Raw genomic sequence first — 17,839 nt, 5'->3', positions numbered from 1 at the left:
TTTGAACGGCCTCATATCTTTCCTCGTTTTGAACTTCTTCTCGGGCACCGGTTTTCCTTTCTGCAAGTGTTGGAATGGCTAAAGAGTGTTTCAAGAAGTTTGTGTTGTAAAGATTTGTAAATCGATTCCTTGCCCTTTCCAACAAGAAAAGTAAAGACTAAAAAACAGTGGAAAAGCATCCCCTAGAAGACTCCACACATATAGATGCCAATATAAACTAAATGAAGTTTATATATCAACCTTCAAGATGCTGCAACACAAACAAGAAAGTAAGGAATGCTCATTCTCTGATGCTACATAGTCCTGCTGTCTGCTGAGTGATAGAGAGGTTAACTGAAATTTCAAGTTTACATAAACCAAACCAATCGGGAATGGAAGAGATCAACAGGTTGTTACACAATGAAACAAGTGAAATAAATCAGGTCATGAAAAGAAGCATCGTAATTAACTATCTCAACCATATTTATCTACCTTCCACAGGGTTTGCACCACAAACTACAGCTTCTAATGCCACATTCAACAGCATTTAGCAGCGCCTCATAAATTCACGATTGCTATTGATCTACCTGCAAATAATTCAATAAACATAGTTTTCAGATCAGATGTTGGAAGTCCGCGGATTCATGGTAATATGTAAGAAGATAATAAAGTATATTTTATATGACATAAAAACATAAAATCTGTTTAATATTCTTCTAATAATCTATCCATTCAAAAACAAAGGATCTAACATGTCTTTCCACAAGTAAGTATTTAACTTCAAAAGAATATCATGAATTCTAAATTGATATGTAATTGGCCAAACCAAAACGACAGATCAACACGTAAGTAATTAATTAAGAATCACTCTAAATTAAATAATTATTTTCTAATTAGACTTAGATATCTCAAGAAACTTCAAGCCTTTAAATCAAAATTTTTAGAGACATTGTCAAGAAACTAGTTAGCACTCTGATACTAGTGATGCGAATTTCACATCTAACAATCTGGCGCTAGAAATAAATTTATTTCAAATGTGCGAAAGACAAGGCCTCACGAAAAATGCTCTTCACATTTGAATGAAATACTTAAAAACAATGGAGATATTTTTTTCTGGGTTTTCAATCTAACCAATCTTCCAAGTAATATTTGAGAAGTATTTAAAGATATCTTAAATAGCAGTTGGGGTTAGATTTGATATCTCAATGAATTTGTGATGCTCATATAAATAATTATTTTTTAATGAGTTTAATTTATGAGAATTTTTCAAGCAATCCTGACAACTCTACAGGCTATATTAAGTAATCAACAATTTTTTATACAAATATAGATAAAATTGCATACCAGAAAGATTTGAAACAAGGAAGAAAAGCATTTAGAGTGGCTTCATCCTCCCATTGCAACTCTTTCCACCAGTTTTTCTGTCCCTCGATAACAATGTTATGTTCTGTTGCACTATTTGAATCCAGTGGAAGCTTCTTAAGCTTTGGGCAGTGCGCTACACGAATTTCCTTGAGACGTGGGAAGGGCAAGGCCTTCCCAAAGATGCTCTTCAAATTATTTAGAGAAAGTAAGCTAAGAATTTGGAGTTTCTGAAAAGGGATTAGATCTAACATCATCTCGGGAATTTCACCCAATTTTTCAACATCGATGATTTCCTCCATCGCAACACAATAGCTTACAAAAAGAGACTTGAGGTGTGGAATAAAAACCATCCATGTTAAATCCCTCAATGACTTGCACTTTGAAATATCTAGATGGTGAAGACTGTAGAAACTGGATGGTTCGCGTATTTTTCGTACATCCCCTGCATTCCCAATATAAGAGCCCTTCCATTCGCAAATGCTTAGTAGATAAAGATGCTTGAGAGTTGCTAGATCTGAAATATTGAACGACGTTGACTCATGATAACCGCTAAGTAATAGAGATTGAGTACAACTCTGTAACTTAACGGAGCTCACAAGTCTTTGGAGAGCATTGTAACTTCCCAAGGTGATGGACAACACCTTTAAATATTCCAAACAATCACATTCCTCCACCAATTTTTCACCACCACCATCAAATAAATCACTATCCTCTGTTCCATCTCCAACTTCGGTATTTCATCCGTACATTCTCAATGTATGTAACCTTTGAAGATTAGATATCAATTGACGTGGAACTGTTTTTAGCCTAGTCATATACTCCAAGCTCAAACATTCAAGATTTGTTAAGGCTTTTAACTGAATTGGCAACACTGTTATACTACTACCTGATAGATCAAGATATTGTAATGAAACCAATTTTGAAACTCCAACTGGTAATTCAGAAAGCCTATTACCTGATAGATTCAAAACTTTGAGAGAAGGCATAAAGTTAAAGAAGTCATCACAGACAAATGATAACTTATTTTCATTGAGAAACAAAGTTTGGAGATCAGGGCATGTAGGTGTTTGTGACAGAATCTCAATGGCATTGTCCATTAATGATATTTTTCTTACTTCAACCCATTTTCCAATCTCTGGTGCTTCAGTTAATCCAGTGCCTGCTTCAACTAAATAATTTTGTTTTTCCTTCTCAATATCATTAGCTATCCATAAAACCATGTCACGTATCACATCATGCAATTTTACATCATAATCTCGTCTTTTATCTTCAATATCTTTTTCTTCTTCCAATAAACATGAATGAACAAGGATGCCAATAATATAATATCCCTGGTTATATACTTCACTTTTATTAGAGTCATCCAAAAAACCCTCACCTATCCAACACTCTATCAATTTCCGTTTACTAATATGAAAATCTTCTGGATATAAACTACAATATAAAAGACAAGATCTAATTTTGTCACTAGGCAAACTATCATAACTGAACTTTAAAAGAGGATACACTTCTGTCCCCATACCTGCAAATTTAGATGCTGAATTCCTTAACACATTAGCTGCGTAACTCCATTCTTGGGGTGTCTTCTTGCAGGACATGGCTCGACCAACGGTTACTAGTGCAAGTGGCAGACCAGCACACTCTTTTGCGACTTCTTTTGCGAACTGAGGAATATTAGGATCACTGCCCAAAACATCACTTTGTAAATTGTCCACAAACAATTTCCATGCTTCCTCATCTCTCAAATACTCCACTTTGAAAGGCTTGTGAGCTTTCATCGAGCCGCAAACTTCAAAAGATCGAGTTGTGAATACTACTTTCGATACAGATTTTGAGTTTGAGATAGGGACACCCACTTCAGTTAAATTAATCCAGTTCCATATATCATCCAACAATAAAACAAACTTCTTGCTACTCAATATCTTGAAGATATCCCCAGCTTTCTCTTGAAGACTTTTTTTCTTCCATGATTCTTCATTTAAACCTATCTTTTTCCCAATGTCTTCTTGAATCTTTTCAAAATTCGGAACTTTAGATACCACCACCCAAATCACAACATCAAAACCTTGAAGCTCATTGCAGAACTTATTGTTGATTTGTTTTAGTAAGGTTGTTTTGCCAACTCCCCCGGTGCCGTATATGGCAATGATTCCCACTTCTTCTCCGATGAGGCATCTCCAAACTTTATCAAATGTTGATTGCAACCCCACTATTGTTGGCTGCATAGGGATCAAGTCCACAGCAGGCTCTGGTACTTCCTGAGCTACCACTTCGAAAGCTCCCTCATTCTTCAAATTAACCACATATTGCAACTTTTTGGCCACTTTCTTTCCAAACTTGTAGCTTGACTTGAAGTTCTTGGAACAGTAGCCTCCAAGACATAATTTCTCAATTTCTTGAGAGCTGTCACGTAGCAATTCACCAACTTCAGTTTCCTCAGCTTCCACCCTTGAAAGCCACCCTTGCACTTGGCTCAGCCGTTGCATTTGTCGACGTTGTTCAGCAAAGTCAACCCTCGTCTTCACATCGGCCTTTGCTTCAACCAATTCTTGCAATTCGTTCTGTAAGGAATTAACATTATCTTCAAGCTCACGTACGTATGCCACTTTTTTGGAAGTGCAATCCAGGCAAGGAGTGAAAATGGCTTGACATGTGGCAGAAATCAAGTCTGAGAAGACGTTTCCCATTGATTTGAAAGAGAGGAAGAAGAGGTTTTTTGATTTTAAGACTAGATGTAATTAGGGTTCAATGTGTTTGATTGTTAAGAAAAATGTTCAAAATAATCATTCATGAAGTCAGTCAAAAAGCAAAGCATTATTTGAAATTAAGTAATTGATTAATGGTAGTTAGTAAGATTCGTGAAGATTTTGTCTTTATGTTTATAAACAAAAGCTAGATCTCAACGTCAATCACGCAAACATGTTACCATTATTATACACTATACCACATGCATGACAGCTGTCCCACAAATAAGAATTTTAAGTTAAAATTTTTATTGATTTTATATTTTCTAAAATCTTAGAAAATTAGAAGACTAAGTTTAATTTTTCATAATTTTCTGATTTGTATTTGATTTTATAAAATTATTTCTCTCCTGGAAACTTGTTGTTTTAACCCTTGGGATTTATGTTTTATTTTAATTCTTTTCAAAACCACTTCTTAAATCCTTTTAAAATCTTTGTCTTGCTGTTTTAAATTAATAATTGACTTAATTTTATTTTAAAATTACTTCAAATCCTTTTACCATAAACTATAGTTTTACTCAAATTATTTATTTATCTTTTCTGCAAGTGTTGGAATGGCTAAAGAGTGTTTCAAGAAGTTTGTGTTGTAAGGATATGTAAAGACTAAAAAACAGTTGAAAAGCATCCCCTAGAAGACTCCACACATATAGATGCCAATATAAACTAAATGAAGTTTATATATCAACCTTCAAGATGCTGCAACACAAGCAAGAAAGTAAGGAATGCTCATTCTCTGATGCTACATAGTCTTGCTGTCTGCTGAGTGATAGAGAGGTTAGCTGAAATTTCAAGTTTACATAAACCAAACCAATCGGGAATGGAAGAGATCAACAGGTTGTTACACAAAGAAACAAGTGAAATAAATCAAGTCATGAAAAGAAGCATCGTAATTAACTATCTCAACCATATTTATCTACCTTCCACAGGGTTTGCACCACAAACTACAGCTTCTAATGCCACATTCAACAGCATTTTGCAGCGCCTCATAAATTCACGATTGCTATTGATCTATCTGCAAATAATTCAATAAACATAGTTTTCAGATCAGATGTTGGAAGTCCGCGGATTCATGGTAATATGTAAGAAGATAATAAAGTATATTCTATATGACATAAAACCATAAAATCTGTTTAATGTTCTTCCAATAATCTATCCATTAAAAAACAAAGGATCTAACATGTCTTTCCACAAGTAAATATTTAACTTCGAAAAGAATATCATGAATTCTAAATTGATATGTAATTGGCCAAAACACGTAAGTAATTAATTAAGAATCACTCTAAATTAAATAATTATTTTCTAATTAGACTTAGATATCTCAAGAAACTTCAAGCCTTTAAATCAAAATTTTTAGAGACATTATCAAGAAACTAGTTAGCACTCTGATACTAGTGATGCGAATTTCACATCCAACAATCTGGAGCTAGAAATAAATTTATTTCAAATGTGCGAAGGACAAGACCTCACAAAAGATGCTCTTCACATTTGAATGAAATAACAAATACTTAAAAACAATGGAGATATTTTTTTCTGGGTTTTCAATCTAATCAATCTTCCAAGTAATATTTGAGAAGTATTTAAAGATATCTTAAATAGCAGTTGGGGTTAGATTTGATATCTCAATGAATCTGTGATGCTCATATAAATAATTATTTTTTAATGAGTTTAATTTATGAGAATTTTTCAAGCAATCCTGACAACTCTATAGGTTACATTCAGTAATCAACAATTTTTTATACAAATATAGATAAAATTGCATACCAGAAAGATTTGAAACAAGGAAGAAAAGCATTTAGAGTTGCTTCATCCTCCCATTGCAACTCTTTCCACCACTTTTTCTCTCCCTTGATAACAATTTTATGTTCCGTTGCACTATTTGAATCCAGTGGAAGCTTCTTAAGCTTTGGGCAGTACGCTACACGAATTTCCTTGAGACGTGGGAAGGGCAAGGCCTTCCCAAAGACGCTCTTCAAATTCTGTAGATAAAATAAGTTAAGAACTTGGAGATTCTGAAAAGGGATTAGATCTGACATCATCTCGGGAACTTCACCCAATTTTTCAACATCGATGATTTCCTCCATCGCAACACAAGAGCCTACAACAAGAGACTTGAGGTATGGAATAAAAACCATCCATGTCAAATCCCTCAATGAGTTGCACATTAAAATTTCTAGATGGTGAAGACTGTAGAAACTGGATGGTTCCCGTATTTTTGGTACATCCCCTGCATTCCCAATATAAGAGCCCTTCCATTCTTCAATGCGTAGTAGATAAATATGCTTGAGAGTTGCTAGATCTGAAATATTGAACGACGTTGACTCATGATAACCCCTAAGTAATAGAGATTGAGTACAACTCTGTAACTTAACGGAGCTCACAAGTCTTTGGAGAGCATTGTAACTTCCCAAGGTGATGGACAACACCTTTAAATATTCCAAACAATCACATTCCTCCACCAATTTTTCACCACCACCATCAAATAAATCACTATCCTCTGCTCCATCTCCAAATGCGGAAAGCCATCCGTACATTCTCAATGTATGTAAACTTTGAAGATTAGATATCAATTGACGCGGAACTGTTTTTAGCTCAATCATATTCTCCAAGCTCAAACATTCAAGATTCGTTAAGGCTTTTAACTGAATTGGCAACTCTGTTATACTACTACCTGACAGATCAAGATATTGTAATGAAACCAATTTTGAAACTCCAACTGGTAATTCAGAAAGCCTATTACGTGATAGATTCAAAACTTTGAGAGAAGGCATAAAGTTAAAGAAGTCATCACAGACAAATGATAACTTATTTTCATTGAGAAACAAAGTTTGGAGATCAGGGCATGTAGGTGTTTGTGACAGAATCTCAATGGCATTGTCCATTAATGATATTTTTCTTACTTCAACCCATTTTCCAATCTCTGGTGCTTCAGTTAATCCAGTGCCTGCTTCAACTAAATAATTTTGTTTTTCCTTCTCAATATCATTAGCTATCCATAAAACCATGTCACGTATCACATCATGCAATTTTACAACATAATCTCCTCTTTCATCTTCAATATCTTTTTCTTCTTCCAATAAACATGAATGAACAAGGATGCCAATAATATAATATCCCTGGTTATATACTTCACTTTTATTAGAGTCATCCAAAAAACCCTCATCTATCCAACACTCTATCAAATTCTGTTTATTAATATGAAAATCTTCTGGATATAAACTACAATATAAAAGACAAGATCTAATTTTGTCACTAGGCAAACTATCATAACTGAACTTTAAAAGAGGATACACTTCTGTCCCCATACCTGCAAATTTAGATGCTGAATTCCTCAACACATTAGCTGCGTAACTCCATTCTTGGGGTGTCTTCTTGCAGGACATGGCTCGACCAACGGTTACTAGTGCAAGTGGCAGACCAGCACACTCTTTTGCGACATCTTTTGCTAACTGAGGAATATCAGGATCACTGCCCAAAACATCACTTTGTAAATTGTCCACAAACAATTTCCATGCTTCCTCATCTCTCAAATACTCCACTTTGAAAGGCTTGTGAGCTTTCATCGAGCCGCAAACTTCAAAAGATCGAGTTGTGAATACTACTTTCGATACAGATTTTGAGTTTGAGATAGGGACACCCACTTCAGTTAAATTAATCCAGTTCCATATATCATCCAACAATAAAACAAACTTCTTGCTACTCAATATCTTGAAGATATCCCCAGCTTTCTCTTGAAGACTTTTACGCTTCCATGATTCGTCAAATAAACCTATCTTTTTCCCAATGTCTTCTTGAATCTTTTCAAAATTCGGAACTTTAGATACCACCACCCAAATCACAACATCAAAACTGAAGCTCATTGCAGAACTTATTGTTGATTGTTTTAGTAAGGTTGTTTTGCCAACTCCCCCGGTGCCGTAATGGCAATGATTCCCACTTCTTCTCCATAGGCATCTCCAAACTTTATCAAATGTTGATTGCAACCCCACTATTGTTGGCTGCATAGGGATCAAGTCCACAGCGGCTCTGGTACTTCCTGAGCTACCACTTCGAAAGCTCCCTCATTCTTCAAATTAACCACATATTGCAACTTTTTGGCCACTTTCTTTCCAACTTGTAGCTTGACTTGAAGTTCTTGGAAAGTAGCCTCCAAACATAATTTCTCAATTTCTTGAGAGCTGTCACGAGCAATTCACCAACTTCAGTTTCCTCAGCTTCCACCCTTGAAAGCCACCCTTGCACTTGGCTCAGCCGTTGCATTTGTCGACGTTGTTCAGCAAAGTCAACCCTCGTCTTCACATCGGCCTTTGCTTCAACCAATTCTTGCAATTCGTTCTGTAAGGAATTAACATTATCTTCAAGCTCACGTACGTATGCCACTTTTTTGGAAGTGCAATCCAGGCAAGGAGTGAAAATGGCTTGACAGTGGCAGAAACAAGTCTGAGAAGACGTTTCCCATTGATTTGAAAGAGAGGAAGAAGAGGTTTTTTGATTTTAAGACTAGATGTATTAGGTTCAATGTGTTTGATTGTTAAGAAAAATGTTCAAAATAATCATTCATGAAGTCAGTCAAAAAGCAAAGCATTATTTGAAATTAAGTAATTGATTAATGTAGTTAGTAAGATCCGTGAAGATTTTGTCTTTATGTTTATAAACAAAGCTAGATCTCAACTCAATCACGCAAACATGTTACCATTTTATACACTATACCACATGCATGACAGCTGTCCCACAAATAAGAATTTTAAGTTAAAATTTTTATTGATTTTATATTTTCTAAAATCTTAGAAAATTAGAAGACTAAGTTTAATTTTTCATAATTTTCTGATTTGTATTTGATTTTATAAATATTTCTCTCCTGAAACTTGTTGTTTTAACCCTTGGGATTTATGTTTTTTTAATTCTTTTCAAAACCACTTCTTAATCCTTTTAAAATCTTTGTCTTGCTGTTTTAAATTAATAATTGACTTAATTTTATTTTAAAATTACTTCAAATCCTTTAACCATAAACAATAGTTTTACTCAAATTATTTTACTTAAATTATTTTTCTAAAACCTAGATAAATGCTTTTTATGATTATATGTATTAATTTATTTTAGATTAATCCCCCCCTTTTTTTTTTAAAATTTTATTATACATAAAGGTTTTATCTCACAAACTTTATTTTATGCTTTTATATATCTTATTTATGTTTATATTAATGAGAGATAATTATACTAAAGAAAGATAATTAGGAAAAAATGGTGATCATAAATAGTTGATTTATCTATTATTTGAAATATAAAGGAACTATGACGTCTAAAGTTGGTTTCATGTATTCATGTTTATTCTAAGCTTATTCTATATATATATATATATATATATATATATATATATATTATATATATATATATATATGTTTTATGAGTTCAAATTGCATTAAATTAATCATGTATTAGGTGGCTAATAATATGGTATTAGATGTATAAAATGACTTGGGCATTGAGTCCTCTTTTCCCATCCAATGATCCAACATCTTTTATAAGGATAATATTTCATATACAAACTCTTTAAAGTTAATTGACGTATTTTAAGATGATTGAAACTTTAAAGACTTTAAATTAAATAATTAAATGGACCAATATTGATAGAGACTTCCCTCCCAGTAATCCATTAAATAGAGAAAAGTGTTAACAAAAATGATTTTAATTTATTAAAAAAACATTTGAAAGTGAAATAAATTATTTAGATCTAAAATATCCTACCACTATAATTGAAAATTTTTAATATATATAAAGTGGCAAAGCTATGAAGAAGGGGAAGAAGGGCGCATTTAAAAAAAAAAAAAAAAATTAAAGGCTGCTTTTTGACACTATTTTTTACCCTATTCTATCCAATCCAATAAAATAATTACTCTTTTATTCAACTCAAAATCCAATCTTATTCTATTCAACTCAAAATATTTAACAATTACTTTTTTCAATAAAAGCTTTAAAATTAACAAAAACACCCCCACCTATCCAAGCCACTATCACCCACTAGCAGCCACCACTGTTGCCGTAACGACATACAACCGACTGGATCTAACCGGTCGTGAACTGATCTGTCCATTTTCGGCCAGATTTATGGCTAAAAATCGGGCCATCAATGACGACAACTAGAAATATGACTGTTAATGATGGCTAAGATATGGTCGTCGTCAACGACTAGATCTTTGGTCGTAGATCTAGCCGTTTTCGGCCAAATCTATAATGGATTTGGCAGGAAAAGACCGAATCGACGCATAACTAGCCAGATCCAATCGATTGTGCGTCATTCCAACGACTTCTAGCCACCGATTGTCAATAATAGTTGGGTGAGTAAGAATATTTTTGTTAATTTATAAATTTTTATTATGTTTGGTATTTAGTTAAATTAACAAATATAGAAGATTAAAATTAATCTAAATATTTTTTAAAACAAATTCTCAAAATCCTATTCTATTCGATTAAGTACTCTATTCTAGAATACTATTCTAAAAAGTAAAACAGACGCGACCAAAATGTTTAATATAATGAAAAACATGGCAGCGGAAGTGTGAAAATAATAAGATAAAGCCTATTGCTTAACTTTCTTCTAAATAAATTAACAAATTTATAGATAATAACAAAGACCCTTATTATTACTACGTGTTAATGCCCACTTTTGTCAAAGAGACCCAACAAGGCCCAAGACAAACCCAAGACAAGCCCCGAGACCATTTTGTGCTCAAAGCAAGGTATATTGGACTTCATATAAAGGTTTGTTCTCTTAACCTGTCCCTGGGGATCAACGGACCCAAACCATTTTAAGGAGCACTTTTGGTGGGTTGTGGTGTGGTAGGATAAAGTGTTCAAGAAGACCCACATGGGAGGATTCTAAACTTCTAATTGGATATCTTGGACTTAGTAAGCAACAAAAGTTATTTTAAAAGCCCAAGTCCAAATTGTTTTCAAATTAATTTCCTCAAATTATGAAAAAATTCCTAAAATTGCATATTTTCTAGGTTTTATTTATTAACAAACCCGAATTTACAAAAATACCATTATTTTGACATTGTCTTTTGAGTTGACTTTTTCATAAAAAAATTTTTCATTGATTTTATATTTTCTAAACTCTTAGAAAATTTGAAAATGATCCAGTTTAAATTTTCGTAATTTTCTGATTAGTATTTGATTTTATAAAATTATTTCTCTCCTGGAAACTTATTGTTTTAACCTTTGGGATTTTTTTTTTATTTTATTCTTTTCAAAATGATGTCTTAAATCCTTTTAAAATCTTTCTCTTACTGTTTTAAATTAATAAACTTAATTACATAATAAAATATCTGAAAAATGTATCAGAGTTTAATAAAATATTAAATAGTTATTTAGTACATTTTCTGAAAATATTTATATTATTTTTTTAACCTCTTACATTTGTTAATTTAGATAAACACCACCACAATAAAAATTTAAAAAATTAACTAAAGTACCCCAACCACTCAAGAGGACAGCTGGCCGCCGACCACAACCACTGGATGACAGTCGTTGGAACGGCACACGATCGACTCTTTTCTAAAACCTAAGATAAATGCTTTTATGATTTTCAATTAATTTATTGATTTATCTTATGATTTTCACTATCTGTTTTAGCAATGATGTTTAAGCTTTTACATTGGCTTTGAGAGGAATATGGATTAATTCGTGGCTTGATATTCCTTTGCTTCTCATGTTTTCATTTGGATGTCATGTTATAGATCGGGTTATTGATCCTTTGTTTGAATTTCTGATATATTTAGGAAATGAATAAAAAAGATATTTAAATTTAAATCTTTTTAATAACTTGGTCTACATTATGTCATTGCTGCTCTGTTTGATTTTTGAGAAAATGGGGAAGAAAGCATTTTACAATGTGTTTATGTTGTTCTCTGTTTTGTTTCTTTACTTCGAGATTCAAAGAACACCTTAGTTTTTAAAAATTGCCGTTCAAATATGAATAGAAATGGCAGAACTTTGTCCCAACTGTCTTATTTTATTTCATTTTTTGTCTTATTTTTGTGTTCTCTGACTGATTGTGTCAGAGTTAAGAATGAAAGAAAGGCAAAGGGGGCAGTTTGCTGCCGAAGAATGCCAATAAAGAGAGAAGACAAGAACAGTAGAAATAAGAGAATACCTTTTGTATTTCATGCACTTTGTATACTGTGTATGTAAGCCGATTTATACCGTGGCTGTAAATACAATAAAGGAATGAAATAATACAATATAGGAAATACAATAAAGTCTTTAATTAGAAAATATTACAGCAATTAATCAAATTAATACCAAATCAATAATACTTGATTCCAACAAGAATATCTTCACCATTCCATATTTCATCACTCCCCCTCAAGTTAGTGGTTTGTAGATGTCGAAAACTCTAAGCTGGTTTGCCGGTTGTTTTGAGGTTCGTATGTGTATGGTTTTAACAATCCCTTTCTGAATCTTTTCTCTAGCAAAATGGTAGTCAATCTCTATATGCTTAGTTTTTTCACGAAAAATTGGATTTGCTGTGATATCATTAACAGTTTTGTTGTCGTAGTATAAAGTAATTGGTTTTCTTGTTTGAACTCTTATTGGATTGTTTATACTACTCAAAATAATAAAATAAACACACCCCTTGTTTTTCAGTGAATCTAGGGATGATGACTGGTTGGGTTAGGGATTTGTTTTTAGAGTGTTCTTGGAACCAAAGTCGAATCTATTTGGGAGGAATGAAATTCTATAAATGAATAATATTATATGTACAAACTTATTATACAAATTAGTACTTACAAACAAATGAACGTTTGCCATTTCATGCACTTTAATTTGTTTTAGTTTTCATTAATTTCAAACAGTGTTATCATACTATAAGGACATTAGTTTGTATGATTTATTTTGTGCAAACGGTTTGTATACATATACTGATATACATAGTATTATTCATGCATGAAATAGCACTAGGCCAATCTTTTTTTATTTGTATATCAATGCAATATGTTTAGATAATGAGATCATAATAAGGTTTTCAAATCTCCTTATTAATGAATCTTAGAGAATTAGTATGAGACAGTCGAGTCAGATTGGATTGGATTGGATAGGATCTGGTAAGAGTGTTGTAAGAATAAAAATATATATCTCATGAGAGAATATCAAAGTTAATGAGAAGTTGCTTATATCATAAGAATATTATTAATGTGAAATTTGCAATTTACATAAAATCTTAAGGGAAGATTTAAGGTGTTGTTTATATTGGCAAAATATCCCAAAATTGTTAGGAATTACCCTTATAGCCATTGTAATACTTAAAAAGACAAAAATGTGAAGATTTTATTTAAATTACAGAAATAACAAAATCATGTGAGTGGACTTAATTGACCTCAATGATATTTAGGACAAAAATAACTAAAATACGTTTTGCCTTTTAAAAATGCTTAAACTATTTAATCTAGTATGGCTTAATCTACTAATCAGTCTTGTAAAAGTTAGATTATCCGATTTAATATAGCCTAACATTATATGATAAAGAAGAAAATTTGCATATGTTTCGTTAAGAATATAAATGATATATCTAGTTTAATATAGCCTAACATAATATATGTCATTTAATTTGACATTTGTGTATAATGATAGATTGATATAGTAAGTGGCATGACGATGCCATATAGGATATAATATATCACTTGAATTTAAAAATACTATATATTTGTAATATCACTCGTTTTAACGTAAATTATTACATATTTGTAATCTCACTCGTTTTTAACATTAATTTTGAAGTATTCAATTATTAACGTACTTTGGTTATTCAATTATAAATTTTGGAAAAACAAAATCAAACTTTTTTTTACTTTTTTTTTTTTTAAACAAAGAATGAAAATCAATTAATTACCCCAATGAGGATCAAAGAAGAAGCAAATGGTGTAGCCCAGCCCATTACTCTTCTTAAGTACATCACCGGCATGTTCTAAACACACCCAATTTATTAAAATATTTATTTTTAAATTGGTTGAAATTTTCTTTATAGTTTCTTATACCGTTAAAGTTGGTAATAATTTAAAATAATAATAATAATTAAGAGTCGATTCAAAATAAATTTTTTATTAGCCTAAAAAAATTAATGATATTTTATTAATTTTTAATTTTTTTTAATAGATTTATGAATTAGACAATTTTTTTTCGTATTATAGCCAACGTATATTCAGTGAAATTATTGACCTACTAAGATATTTTCATTTGACCCATAGAAATCATGAAATTATTAAAAATAGGTTTATATTTTATAGTATTTAACAATTTTGATCATACTAAAATACCCATATTTTATTGACCTTACAAGATATTTTCATATTTTATTGGTCTTGAGGTTCAAAAATACTCATTTTTTTTTTTTTTTCATATTTCTCTCTTCCTCGGTTTTTTTCATCTTCTCTCATACTTTCTTCTTCCTTTGGTTTGATTAATCAAGAAATACTACTCATTTGGAGGTCATAAGGTAAGATCATGTTCATTTTCTGTTATTTTACTTAAAAATATATTCTTCTATCTTTTTAATTGATGAAAGATCATAAGCTATATTGGCTTAAGCTATTTTTATCATTTTATGTATATAATTGACGTAATTGTCTATTGAATCAATATTTAGTTAATTTTGGATAATACATTTGATTTTTGTTAAGTTTAATAAATGAGTTTGAAATTGAAATGTGAAATTCTTAGATTTGATGTGGGTTTTATGACTTCCTAACAAGTTGAAACAAGCAAACAACTCTGTGATCAATATAATGTGTATAAATTAATTCCCATTTCACCAAATAACATACAATTTCATACAGGATTAATTGAAGATGGCTTATAAAAGAAGTCCTTACGGGGTGTTACTTTGTTGCACCCAGTTAGGCTCATATGAGGATATGATCTAGAACTGTGTAAACGAGATTGTGAAGGAGACCACCCACGGTATGATTTTGCTAGATGGTGTTTATTCTTAGTTTGGAAATAGTCTTCTTGCAGTAAAAAATATTGAATGTATTTGTTCTCTTAGGATGCGCTTAGATCAGGGGCATATAAGATAACGAGGATAATCTTTGTTTATTTTGCAAGATTCTGGTGTTTGGTTTGCAAGTAATAAAATATTACTAGATTTTTTTTATTACAAATAATGTTTACTATTGATAATGTGGTGGGTAATCCGATACCCTCCCCCACTCCTGGGATTAAAACATTATTGAGTAATCTTGATTTTTATACCTATTTTGGCCTTAATTAAATACTATTTCGGACACAATTGTCCTCAAATGTTTACCAAATAACCATTACCGAGCCCCTCTACATTTGAGAAATTAGCTAAAACACCCCAGTCACAAAAAAGTTTAAAATTTAACAAAAAACCCCCACCTACCCAAGACCATCGTCAGCCATCAACGTCAATCGCCGTAATGGTGCATGACCGTGGGATCTGGTCGGTTGTACGCCAATAAGGCCTTTTCCAGCACATCCATGGTCGAAAACAACCAAAACTGGCCGTTTCTATGGCCGTGAATCTGTGGCCATGAAACGGCCATGGATTTGTGATCCATGGCAGGAAATGGCTTTGCCGGTGCACGACCTACTATAGGGCCAATTGTGCACTATTTCGTCAACTGCCAGTGGTGGCTTGTTTCCAGCAGTGGCTTGGGGTGAGTGGGGGTGATTTTGCTATAAATTAAAGTTTTATATGGCTGGAGTGTTTTAGCAAAATTTCAAATATAGAGGGTTAAAAGAAATTATTCAAAAAATAATATTATATTAATATTTTAAAAGAAGGGCAATTTAGTAATTTATATAATATACCCACCCATTTATCTTCCCAACAAAATATATTATTCACCAATTTATTCAAATCAATCAAATACATTTTCTAAACATTCCTAGTAATCTTTAAGATACTCTATCTTTCCGTTAATATAACATATTTCTATAATAAAACATTATATGATCCAAACGCCCCCTTAATATTATACAGAGATTACTCAATACTTAACTATATCTCAAATTTTACATGTATTTTTAAATTCAATGATAAATTCTCTCTTTGAATTTTTTTTTCTTATATATCATAATTATTATTCTTACTCTTGTTGTCAATAGAACACAAGGTGTCAAAACTCGTATTAAGAAAATTATGTTCTGTTGATGCGGAAAATTGCATCAATCAGAGATACGTGATTGACACTGCTAGAATCACATAAGATAAGTGCGTAATCTTGATGAATCGACAATAGATTATAGGGGCAATACGATAGCAAATGAATGATAATATTCATAAACAATAAAGAACAATAAAAGATTTTTTAATGTGGTGCTTCTTATGCAAAACTTATGTCCACTATTATGTTATTGAGTGCATTTACAAGTTGAGTTGTAGAGTTATTCTTATTTATAAAGAGTCATCTCAACGAGTTTTCCTTCCCGGGTTTTTTCTTTTCTTAGTCTTTCTCTCAGGATCTTCTCCCTCAAAGAGATCATGATTGTGTTTATATAGTACCCGTTACAAGATTGAATTGCAAATAAACTTCTTGCTTAATCGCAGAGTCCATTTTGCAAGATATCTCCAAACCAAAAGAGAAATTATCCACTACATGTTCTATATATTTGTGCACAAAGAAACTCAAGAAAGATGAAGATTATAATGATGAAGAAGAAATTAGATGTGTACGTCAGGTAAAATATTTCAGAAACAATTTTGAGTTTAAAAAAAAAAAAAAAAAAAAAAAAAAAAAAAAAACACTTAAATCATGTTTTAGAGAAACATTTGATAAAATATTTTAGAAAAAAATTACTTCCAGATACTTTCACAAGAGGAACATTTTTTTTTCCTTTTGAATTAAAGCATTACTTTATTGGGTACAATTTTCTTGTTAATGGTTGAAGCAACATTCTACATACCTACGTACCTTAAACAAATTAAAATATGATTAAACATAAAAATCCTGATCATAAATATTTTGTCATTTTTCAAACATTAAATTAATATCCATGTTTTAAAAATGGACCCAGGTAGTTACTTGATAATACTGATGTCATCATACATACTGACATCAGCAGATTCTTATTCTTTCTCAAACATTAAATTAATATACGAATCTTAATAACCCCTTCCATTTTCTTGGACAATCTTGCAACCCTTGTAAGAAATAGTAACAAATTAAACCGTCGTGGTTATTCTGTGATCGGTTTTTAGTATTATGTTAATAAACTGACTAATTTCAACATATTTGATCAAACAAGAATAATGTTATCTTATAATAGAATCGGTCAAAAATTATGTTTTAATCATATTGTTTAATAAAAAAAGGTTTAATTAAATCGTTTTGAAAGCATTTCCTCCTAATTTTGTCGCAAGCATATAGTGATGGATTAAATAAGGTCAACAATAGAAGTTAGAGGGGTGGCTTAATTTAATATTTGATTATTATCTTTTTTGTATTCCATTTGCAAATTATTATCAACTTGTGTTAACACTCCCTTGATTATGTTTGAAAATTTGCAGTTTCACCCCTGGATGTGATTTTTTTTAATTATTATGTCAACATGGAGAATTTATAAGCCAATATGTGATATGTTCATAGTAATATGTCAGTTCAGCCATCCTACCAAGTATCCATCCCCCAGTGATCATGGATTTATATGTTATATAATTTTTTGAACAGTTAAGATATACTTTACGCAAGTATAAATACTCATCATCAGAACTACAAGATATATAATTACCAACC

The 17,839-nt window shown here is 31.6% G+C and overlaps 1 pseudogene; it reads right to left on the bottom strand.

The window, feature by feature from the left end:
* Window positions 1-549: 549 nt before the first annotated feature.
* LOC116132927 lies at window positions 550-8,479 on the bottom strand (annotated as a pseudogene).
* Between the last annotated feature and the right edge of the window lie 9,360 nt (window positions 8,480-17,839).

This window comes from Pistacia vera, unplaced genomic scaffold (genome assembly GCF_008641045.1).
Source record: "Pistacia vera cultivar Batoury unplaced genomic scaffold, PisVer_v2 Contig263, whole genome shotgun sequence".
NCBI lineage: Eukaryota > Viridiplantae > Streptophyta > Magnoliopsida > Sapindales > Anacardiaceae > Pistacia > Pistacia vera.
This window is presented reverse-complemented; position numbering and strand designations above follow the sequence as displayed.